The sequence below is a fragment of the Musca domestica genome, unplaced genomic scaffold (genome assembly GCF_030504385.1).
Source record: "Musca domestica strain aabys unplaced genomic scaffold, Musca_domestica.polishedcontigs.V.1.1 25, whole genome shotgun sequence".
Taxonomy (NCBI): domain Eukaryota; kingdom Metazoa; phylum Arthropoda; class Insecta; order Diptera; family Muscidae; genus Musca; species Musca domestica.
In genome coordinates this window covers 12406977-12417588 of record NW_026712277.1, presented here as the reverse complement: position 1 = coordinate 12417588, position 10612 = coordinate 12406977, and the positions used below count along the sequence as shown (strand labels likewise).

The 10612-nt window shown below is 40.2% G+C and overlaps 1 long non-coding RNA gene across 1 annotated transcript; it reads right to left on the bottom strand.

Annotated features, from left to right (window-relative positions):
* Positions 1-286: 286 nt before the first annotated feature.
* On the bottom strand, positions 287-6412 carry LOC131802906 (uncharacterized). Its single transcript, XR_009342417.1, has 7 exons — positions 6212-6412; positions 5167-6141; positions 4716-4813; positions 3210-4641; positions 2153-3139; positions 1703-1800; positions 287-1628 (listed from the first exon to the last, which is right to left on the bottom strand). It is a non-coding gene; the product is annotated as an uncharacterized LOC131802906 (long non-coding RNA).
* Positions 6413-10612: the final 4200 nt, after the last annotated feature.

Sequence of the window (10612 nt, the reverse complement as noted above, 5' to 3'; positions counted from 1 at the left end):
TTCTTTTCACAACACATATATGTATGTGGATTCGTTAGCTAGCTCGCTCGTTCATTTAGTTGTAGTAGTTCACAATGAGACAGTGAGTATTATCCATAGAAATGCATATGAATGAATGAAGAAGCTGTAAAGAATCAATGAAAGAAAGAAATATTAATATGTGTTCAATTAGTTTTCATTGTTCATTGTCTTACCTTCTTCTTTTACCTTTGCCATGATAAGTTGCTTCAATGCTTCCTTCGCCTTCCTTCAAAATGGTGTTGTTGGTGTTGATGAAGAAATTCGATGAAGTATCTGTGGAAATATGGATAATTGTTAATTATTTTCATTTGCAATTGGAATTGAAGTTCAATGTTAAATGAAATTCAAATTTGATTAGAAGAATAAATGTGAGACCTACTTTTGATGTCACTCGAAATGAAAATGAAGAGCAAAAAAAAAAAAAAAAAAAAAAAAAAAAAAAAAAAAAAAGGTCCTCACCAGCAATTTTGTCTACCTGCCGGGCCTCTATTTATACCCTGAAAAATTTGCCGCCTGCGGCGCATTTCTTCTTCACACAAACCCGTCCCAATTTGGTCACTCTGCCGGGCCTCTACTTATACCCTGAAAAATTTGCCGCCTGCGGCGCATTTTTTCTTGACACTTACCCGTCCCAAGCCGGCCTACGGCGCAATTCCTCCAATGCAGACAGTCTTACATAGCCGGCCTGCGGCGCATAATCCACATAGTGAGTATCAAATACCAGAGGCGAAGCACTTAGCACTCCAACAAAGGCTACAATTCCGCGTGTTCAGGTGGCAATCCGGATGTACGATGTAGAGATGCGCATTCATTCATCCAAGTCTTCAGCAGCAGTACGAAATGTTGGGAGTTGCGGGAATAATTAGTGGTTCTGGGGGTATAGTCGGACTACGGCCATAAGCCATGTAGTCGTGAAAGCTCAACACCATATGGCCTCCCATTATTGCACCGTGTCGGAACTCTAACACTCGCTCACTCACTTCATCAGCTCTTTACAATTGCATATACATTGATAGCTAACACCAACATCAATATCAACATCAACATCAACACCAACATCAATAACAATTCTACTACAACTACTCCTTCACGTAACAATTCGATCACTTTTTCACTTACATCTTCCATTGATGGCCACTGCCAATTGCCTTTCGCCTTTGTCATCTCGTTGCCTTGCCTTGCTGTCTCATCAATACTTTCTTCAATTTCAACTTCAACTTCACCACCAATTTCAGCTGCAACTTCAATGTATGCACTAGAATATCCGTTCAAATCGATCCCACTAAATGGTATTAGTGTTGGTATTTCTATTGCCATTGCCATTGCTATTGCTATTGGTCAGTCTTCAACTCTAATGCCTTGCCTTGCCTTGCCTTACCTTGGCTACTAGTAGTCTGCGTGGTTGCTTGTCAAGTCCAGCCAATGTATTATTTGTTGTCGATGCATTGACAATTGGTGGAAGTGGAAGTATTGCAGTTACAGCTTCTTTTCACAACACATATATGTATGTGGATTCGTTAGCTAGCTCGCTCGTTCATTTAGTTGTAGTAGTTCACAATGAGACAGTGAGTATTATCCATAGAAATGCATATGAATGAATGAAGAAGCTGTAAAGAATCAATGAAAGAAAGAAAGAAATATTAATATGTGTTGAATTAGTTTTCATTGTTCATTGTCTTACCTTCTTTCACCTTTGCCATGAATAAGTTGCTTCAATGCTTCCTTCGCCTTCCTTCAAAATGGTGTTGTTGGTGTTGATGAAGAATTTCGATGAAGTATCTGTGGAAATATGGATAATTGTTAATTATTTTCATTTGCAATTGGAATTGAAGTTCAATGTTAAATGAAATTCAAATTTGATTAGAAGAATAAATGTGAGACCTACTTTTGATGTCACTCGAAATGAAAATGAAGAGCAAAAAAAAAAAAAAAAAAAAAAAAAAAAAAAAAAAAAAGGTCCTCACCAGCAATTTTGTCTACCTGCCGGGCCTCTATTTATACCCTGAAAAATTTGCCGCCTGCGGCGCATTTCTTCTTCACACAAACCCGTCCCAATTTGGTCACTCTGCCGGGCCTCTACTTATACCCTGAAAAATTTGCCGCCTGCGGCGCATTTTTTCTTGACACTTACCCGTCCCAAGCCGGCCTACGGCGCAATTCCTCCAATGCAGACAGTCTTACATAGCCGGCCTGCGGCGCATAATCCACATAGTGAGTATCAAATACCAGAGGCGAAGCACTTAGCACTCCAACAAAGGCTACAATTCCGCGTGTTCAGGTGGCAATCCGGATGTACGATGTAGAGATGCGCATTCATTCATCCAAGTCTTCAGCAGCAGTACGAAATGTTGGGAGTTGCGGGAATAATTAGTGGTTCTGGGGGTATAGTCGGACTACGGCCATAAGCCATGTAGTCGTGAAAGCTCAACACCATATGGCCTCCCATTATTGCACCGTGTCGGAACTCTAACACTCGCTCACTCACTTCATCAGCTCTTCACACTTGCATACAGATTGATAGCTAACACCAATATCAACATCAACACCAATATCAACATCAACATCAACATCAACATCAACACCAATATCAATAACAATTCTACTACAACTACTCCTTCACGTAACAATTCGATCACTTTTTCACTTACATCTTCCATTGATGGCCACTGCCAATTGCCTTTCGCCTTTGTCATCTCGTTGCCTTGCTGTCTCATCAATACTTTCTTCTTCAATTTCAACTTCAACCTCACCACCAATTTCAGCTGCAACTTCAATGTATGCACTAGAATATCCGTTCAAATCGATCCCATTAAATGGTATTAGTGTTGGTATTGCCATTGCCATTGCTATTGCTATTGCTATTGGTCAGTCTTCAACTCTAATGCCTTGCCTTACCTTGGCTACTAGTAGTCTGCGTGGTTGCTTGTCAAGTCCAGCCAATGTATTATTTGTTGTCGATGCATTGACAATTGGAGGAAGTATTGCAGTTACAGCTTCTTTTCACAACACATATATGTATGTGGATTCGTTAGCTAGCTCGCTCGTTCATTTAGTTGTAGTAGTTCACAATGAGACAGTGAGTATTATCCATAGAAATGCATATGAATGAATGAAGAAGCTGTAAAGAATCAATGAAAGAAAGAAATATTAATATGTGTTCAATTAGTTTTCATTGTTCATTGTCTTACCTTCTTCTTTTACCTTTGCCATGAATAAGTTGCTTCAATGCTTCCTTCGCCTTCCTTCAAAATGGTGTTGTTGGTGTTGATGAAGAAATTCGATGAAGTATCTGTGGAAATATGGATAATTGTTAATTATTTTCATTTGCAATTGGAATTGAAGTTCAATGTTAAATGAAATTCAAATTTGATTAGAAGAATAAATGTGAGACCTACTTTTGATGTCACTCGAAATGAAAATGAAGAGCAAAAAAAAAAAAAAAAAAAAAAAAAAAAAAAAAAAAGGTCCTCACCAGCAATTTTGTCTACCTGCCGGGCCTCTATTTATACCCTGAAAAATTTGCCGCCTGCGGCGCATTTCTTCTTCACACAAACCCGTCCCAATTTGGTCACTCTGCCGGGCCTCTACTTATACCCTGAAAAATTTGCCGCCTGCGGCGCATTTTTTCTTGACACTTACCCGTCCCAAGCCGGCCTACGGCGCAATTCCTCCAATGCAGACAGTCTTACATAGCCGGCCTGCGGCGCATAATCCACATAGTGAGTATCAAATACCAGAGGCGAAGCACTTAGCACTCCAACAAAGGCTACAATTCCGCGTGTTCAGGTGGCAATCCGGATGTACGATGTAGAGATGCGCATTCATTCATCCAAGTCTTCAGCAGCAGTACGAAATGTTGGGAGTTGCGGGAATAATTAGTGGTTCTGGGGGTATAGTCGGACTACGGCCATAAGCCATGTAGTCGTGAAAGCTCAACACCATATGGCCTCCCATTATTGCACCGTGTCGGAACTCTAACACTCGCTCACTCACTTCATCAGCTCTTTACAATTGCATATACATTGATAGCTAACACCAACATCAATATCAACATCAACATCAACACCAACATCAATAACAATTCTACTACAACTACTCCTTCACGTAACAATTCGATCACTTTTTCACTTACATCTTCCATTGATGGCCACTGCCAATTGCCTTTCGCCTTTGTCATCTCGTTGCCTTGCCTTGCTGTCTCATCAATACTTTCTTCAATTTCAACTTCAACTTCACCACCAATTTCAGCTGCAACTTCAATGTATGCACTAGAATATCCGTTCAAATCGATCCCACTAAATGGTATTAGTGTTGGTATTTCTATTGCCATTGCCATTGCTATTGCTATTGGTCAGTCTTCAACTCTAATGCCTTGCCTTGCCTTGCCTTACCTTGGCTACTAGTAGTCTGCGTGGTTGCTTGTCAAGTCCAGCCAATGTATTATTTGTTGTCGATGCATTGACAATTGGTGGAAGTGGAAGTATTGCAGTTACAGCTTCTTTTCACAACACATATATGTATGTGGATTCGTTAGCTAGCTCGCTCGTTCATTTAGTTGTAGTAGTTCACAATGAGACAGTGAGTATTATCCATAGAAATGCATATGAATGAATGAAGAAGCTGTAAAGAATCAATGAAAGAAAGAAAGAAATATTAATATGTGTTGAATTAGTTTTCATTGTTCATTGTCTTACCTTCTTTCACCTTTGCCATGAATAAGTTGCTTCAATGCTTCCTTCGCCTTCCTTCAAAATGGTGTTGTTGGTGTTGATGAAGAATTTCGATGAAGTATCTGTGGAAATATGGATAATTGTTAATTATTTTCATTTGCAATTGGAATTGAAGTTCAATGTTAAATGAAATTCAAATTTGATTAGAAGAATAAATGTGAGACCTACTTTTGATGTCACTCGAAATGAAAATGAAGAGCAAAAAAAAAAAAAAAAAAAAAAAAAAAAAAAAAAAAAAAGGTCCTCACCAGCAATTTTGTCTACCTGCCGGGCCTCTATTTATACCCTGAAAAATTTGCCGCCTGCGGCGCATTTCTTCTTCACACAAACCCGTCCCAATTTGGTCACTCTGCCGGGCCTCTACTTATACCCTGAAAAATTTGCCGCCTGCGGCGCATTTTTTCTTGACACTTACCCGTCCCAAGCCGGCCTACGGCGCAATTCCTCCAATGCAGACAGTCTTACATAGCCGGCCTGCGGCGCATAATCCACATAGTGAGTATCAAATACCAGAGGCGAAGCACTTAGCACTCCAACAAAGGCTACAATTCCGCGTGTTCAGGTGGCAATCCGGATGTACGATGTAGAGATGCGCATTCATTCATCCAAGTCTTCAGCAGCAGTACGAAATGTTGGGAGTTGCGGGAATAATTAGTGGTTCTGGGGGTATAGTCGGACTACGGCCATAAGCCATGTAGTCGTGAAAGCTCAACACCATATGGCCTCCCATTATTGCACCGTGTCGGAACTCTAACACTCGCTCACTCACTTCATCAGCTCTTTACAATTGCATATACATTGATAGCTAACACCAACATCAATATCAACATCAACATCAACACCAACATCAATAACAATTCTACTACAACTACTCCTTCACGTAACAATTCGATCACTTTTTCACTTACATCTTCCATTGATGGCCACTGCCAATTGCCTTTCGCCTTTGTCATCTCGTTGCCTTGCCTTGCTGTCTCATCAATACTTTCTTCAATTTCAACTTCAACTTCACCACCAATTTCAGCTGCAACTTCAATGTATGCACTAGAATATCCGTTCAAATCGATCCCACTAAATGGTATTAGTGTTGGTATTTCTATTGCCATTGCCATTGCTATTGCTATTGGTCAGTCTTCAACTCTAATGCCTTGCCTTGCCTTGCCTTACCTTGGCTACTAGTAGTCTGCGTGGTTGCTTGTCAAGTCCAGCCAATGTATTATTTGTTGTCGATGCATTGACAATTGGAGGAAGTATTGCAGTTACAGCTTCTTTTCACAACACATATATGTATGTGGATTCGTTAGCTAGCTCGCTCGTTCATTTAGTTGTAGTAGTTCACAATGAGACAGTGAGTATTATCCATAGAAATGCATATGAATGAATGAAGAAGCTGTAAAGAATCAATGAAAGAAAGAAATATTAATATGTGTTCAATTAGTTTTCATTGTTCATTGTCTTACCTTCTTCTTTTACCTTTGCCATGAATAAGTTGCTTCAATGCTTCCTTCGCCTTCCTTCAAAATGGTGTTGTTGGTGTTGATGAAGAAATTCGATGAAGTATCTGTGGAAATATGGATAATTGTTAATTATTTTCATTTGCAATTGGAATTGAAGTTCAATGTTAAATGAAATTCAAATTTGATTAGAAGAATAAATGTGAGACCTACTTTTGATGTCACTCGAAATGAAAATGAAGAGCAAAAAAAAAAAAAAAAAAAAAAAAAAAAAAAAAAAAAGGTCCTCACCAGCAATTTTGTCTACCTGCCGGGCCTCTATTTATACCCTGAAAAATTTGCCGCCTGCGGCGCATTTCTTCTTCACACAAACCCGTCCCAATTTGGTCACTCTGCCGGGCCTCTACTTATACCCTGAAAAATTTGCCGCCTGCGGCGCATTTTTTCTTGACACTTACCCGTCCCAAGCCGGCCTACGGCGCAATTCCTCCAATGCAGACAGTCTTACATAGCCGGCCTGCGGCGCATAATCCACATAGTGAGTATCAAATACCAGAGGCGAAGCACTTAGCACTCCAACAAAGGCTACAATTCCGCGTGTTCAGGTGGCAATCCGGATGTACGATGTAGAGATGCGCATTCATTCATCCAAGTCTTCAGCAGCAGTACGAAATGTTGGGAGTTGCGGGAATAATTAGTGGTTCTGGGGGTATAGTCGGACTACGGCCATAAGCCATGTAGTCGTGAAAGCTCAACACCATATGGCCTCCCATTATTGCACCGTGTCGGAACTCTAACACTCGCTCACTCACTTCATCAGCTCTTTACAATTGCATATACATTGATAGCTAACACCAACATCAATATCAACATCAACATCAACACCAACATCAATAACAATTCTACTACAACTACTCCTTCACGTAACAATTCGATCACTTTTTCACTTACATCTTCCATTGATGGCCACTGCCAATTGCCTTTCGCCTTTGTCATCTCGTTGCCTTGCCTTGCTGTCTCATCAATACTTTCTTCAATTTCAACTTCAACTTCACCACCAATTTCAGCTGCAACTTCAATGTATGCACTAGAATATCCGTTCAAATCGATCCCACTAAATGGTATTAGTGTTGGTATTTCTATTGCCATTGCCATTGCTATTGCTATTGGTCAGTCTTCAACTCTAATGCCTTGCCTTGCCTTGCCTTACCTTGGCTACTAGTAGTCTGCGTGGTTGCTTGTCAAGTCCAGCCAATGTATTATTTGTTGTCGATGCATTGACAATTGGTGGAAGTGGAAGTATTGCAGTTACAGCTTCTTTTCACAACACATATATGTATGTGGATTCGTTAGCTAGCTCGCTCGTTCATTTAGTTGTAGTAGTTCACAATGAGACAGTGAGTATTATCCATAGAAATGCATATGAATGAATGAAGAAGCTGTAAAGAATCAATGAAAGAAAGAAATATTAATATGTGTTGAATTAGTTTTCATTGTTCATTGTCTTACCTTCTTTCACCTTTGCCATGAATAAGTTGCTTCAATGCTTCCTTCGCCTTCCTTCAAAATGGTGTTGTTGGTGTTGATGAAGAATTCGATGAAGTATCTGTGGAAATATGGATAATTGTTAATTATTTTCATTTGCAATTGGAATTGAAGTTCAATGTTAAATGAAATTCAAATTTGATTAGAAGAATAAATGTGAGACCTACTTTTGATGTCACTCGAAATGAAAATGAAGAGCAAAAAAAAAAAAAAAAAAAAAAAAAAAAAAAAAAAAGGTCCTCACCAGCAATTTTGTCTACCTGCCGGGCCTCTATTTATACCCTGAAAAATTTGCCGCCTGCGGCGCATTTCTTCTTCACACAAACCCGTCCCAATTTGGTCACTCTGCCGGGCCTCTACTTATACCCTGAAAAATTTGCCGCCTGCGGCGCATTTTTTCTTGACACTTACCCGTCCCAAGCCGGCCTACGGCGCAATTCCTCCAATGCAGACAGTCTTACATAGCCGGCCTGCGGCGCATAATCCACATAGTGAGTATCAAATACCAGAGGCGAAGCACTTAGCACTCCAACAAAGGCTACAATTCCGCGTGTTCAGGTGGCAATCCGGATGTACGATGTAGAGATGCGCATTCATTCATCCAAGTCTTCAGCAGCAGTACGAAATGTTGGGAGTTGCGGGAATAATTAGTGGTTCTGGGGGTATAGTCGGACTACGGCCATAAGCCATGTAGTCGTGAAAGCTCAACACCATATGGCCTCCCATTATTGCACCGTGTCGGAACTCTAACACTCGCTCACTCACTTCATCAGCTCTTCACACTTGCATACAGATTGATAGCTAACACCAATATCAACATCAACACCAATATCAACATCAACATCAACATCAACATCAACACCAATATCAATAACAATTCTACTACAACTACTCCTTCACGTAACAATTCGATCACTTTTTCACTTACATCTTCCATTGATGGCCACTGCCAATTGCCTTTCGCCTTTGTCATCTCGTTGCCTTGCTGTCTCATCAATACTTTCTTCAATTTCAACTTCAACTTCACCACCAATTTCAGCTGCAACTTCAATGTATGCACTAGAATATCCGTTCAAATCGATCCCACTAAATGGTATTAGTGTTGGTATTTCTATTGCCATTGCCATTGCTATTGCTATTGGTCAGTCTTCAACTCTAATGCCTTGCCTTGCCTTGCCTTACCTTGGCTACTAGTAGTCTGCGTGGTTGCTTGTCAAGTCCAGCCAATGTATTATTTGTTGTCGATGCATTGACAATTGGAGGAAGTATTGCAGTTACAGCTTCTTTTCACAACACATATATGTATGTGGATTCGTTAGCTAGCTCGCTCGTTCATTTAGTTGTAGTAGTTCACAATGAGACAGTGAGTATTATCCATAGAAATGCATATGAATGAATGAAGAAGCTGTAAAGAATCAATGAAAGAAAGAAATATTAATATGTGTTCAATTAGTTTTCATTGTTCATTGTCTTACCTTCTTCTTTTACCTTTGCCATGAATAAGTTGCTTCAATGCTTCCTTCGCCTTCCTTCAAAATGGTGTTGTTGGTGTTGATGAAGAAATTCGATGAAGTATCTGTGGAAATATGGATAATTGTTAATTATTTTCATTTGCAATTGGAATTGAAGTTCAATGTTAAATGAAATTCAAATTTGATTAGAAGAATAAATGTGAGACCTACTTTTGATGTCACTCGAAATGAAAATGAAGAGCAAAAAAAAAAAAAAAAAAAAAAAAAAAAAAAAAAAAGGTCCTCACCAGCAATTTTGTCTACCTGCCGGGCCTCTATTTATACCCTGAAAAATTTGCCGCCTGCGGCGCATTTCTTCTTCACACAAACCCGTCCCAATTTGGTCACTCTGCCGGGCCTCTACTTATACCCTGAAAAATTTGCCGCCTGCGGCGCATTTTTTCTTGACACTTACCCGTCCCAAGCCGGCCAACGGCACAATTCATCCAATGCAGACAGTCTTACATAGCCGGCCTGCGGCGCATAATCCACATAGTGAGTATCAAATACCAGAGGCGAAGCACTTAGCACTCCAACAAAGGCTACAATTCCGCGTGTTCAGGTGGCAATCCGGATGTACGATGTAGAGATGCGCATTCATTCATCCAAGTCTTCAGCAGCAGTACGAAATGTTGGGAGTTGCGGGAATAATTAGTGGTTCTGGGGGTATAGTCGGACTACGGCCATAAGCCATGTAGTCGTGAAAGCTCAACACCATATGGCCTCCCATTATTGCACCGTGTCGGAACTCTAACACTCGCTCACTCACTTCATCAGCTCTTTACAATTGCATATACATTGATAGCTAACACCAACATCAATATCAACATCAACATCAACACCAACATCAATAACAATTCTACTACAACTACTCCTTCACGTAACAATTCGATCACTTTTTCACTTACATCTTCCATTGATGGCCACTGCCAATTGCCTTTCGCCTTTGTCATCTCGTTGCCTTGCCTTGCTGTCTCATCAATACTTTCTTCAATTTCAACTTCAACTTCACCACCAATTTCAGCTGCAACTTCAATGTATGCACTAGAATATCCGTTCAAATCGATCCCACTAAATGGTATTAGTGTTGGTATTTCTATTGCCATTGCCATTGCTATTGCTATTGGTCAGTCTTCAACTCTAATGCCTTGCCTTGCCTTGCCTTACCTTGGCTACTAGTAGTCTGCGTGGTTGCTTGTCAAGTCCAGCCAATGTATTATTTGTTGTCGATGCATTGACAATTGGAGGAAGTATTGCAGTTACAGCTTCTTTTCACAACACATATATGTATGTGGATTCGTTAGCTAGCTCGCTCGTTCATTTAGTTGTAGTAGTTCACAATGAGACAGTG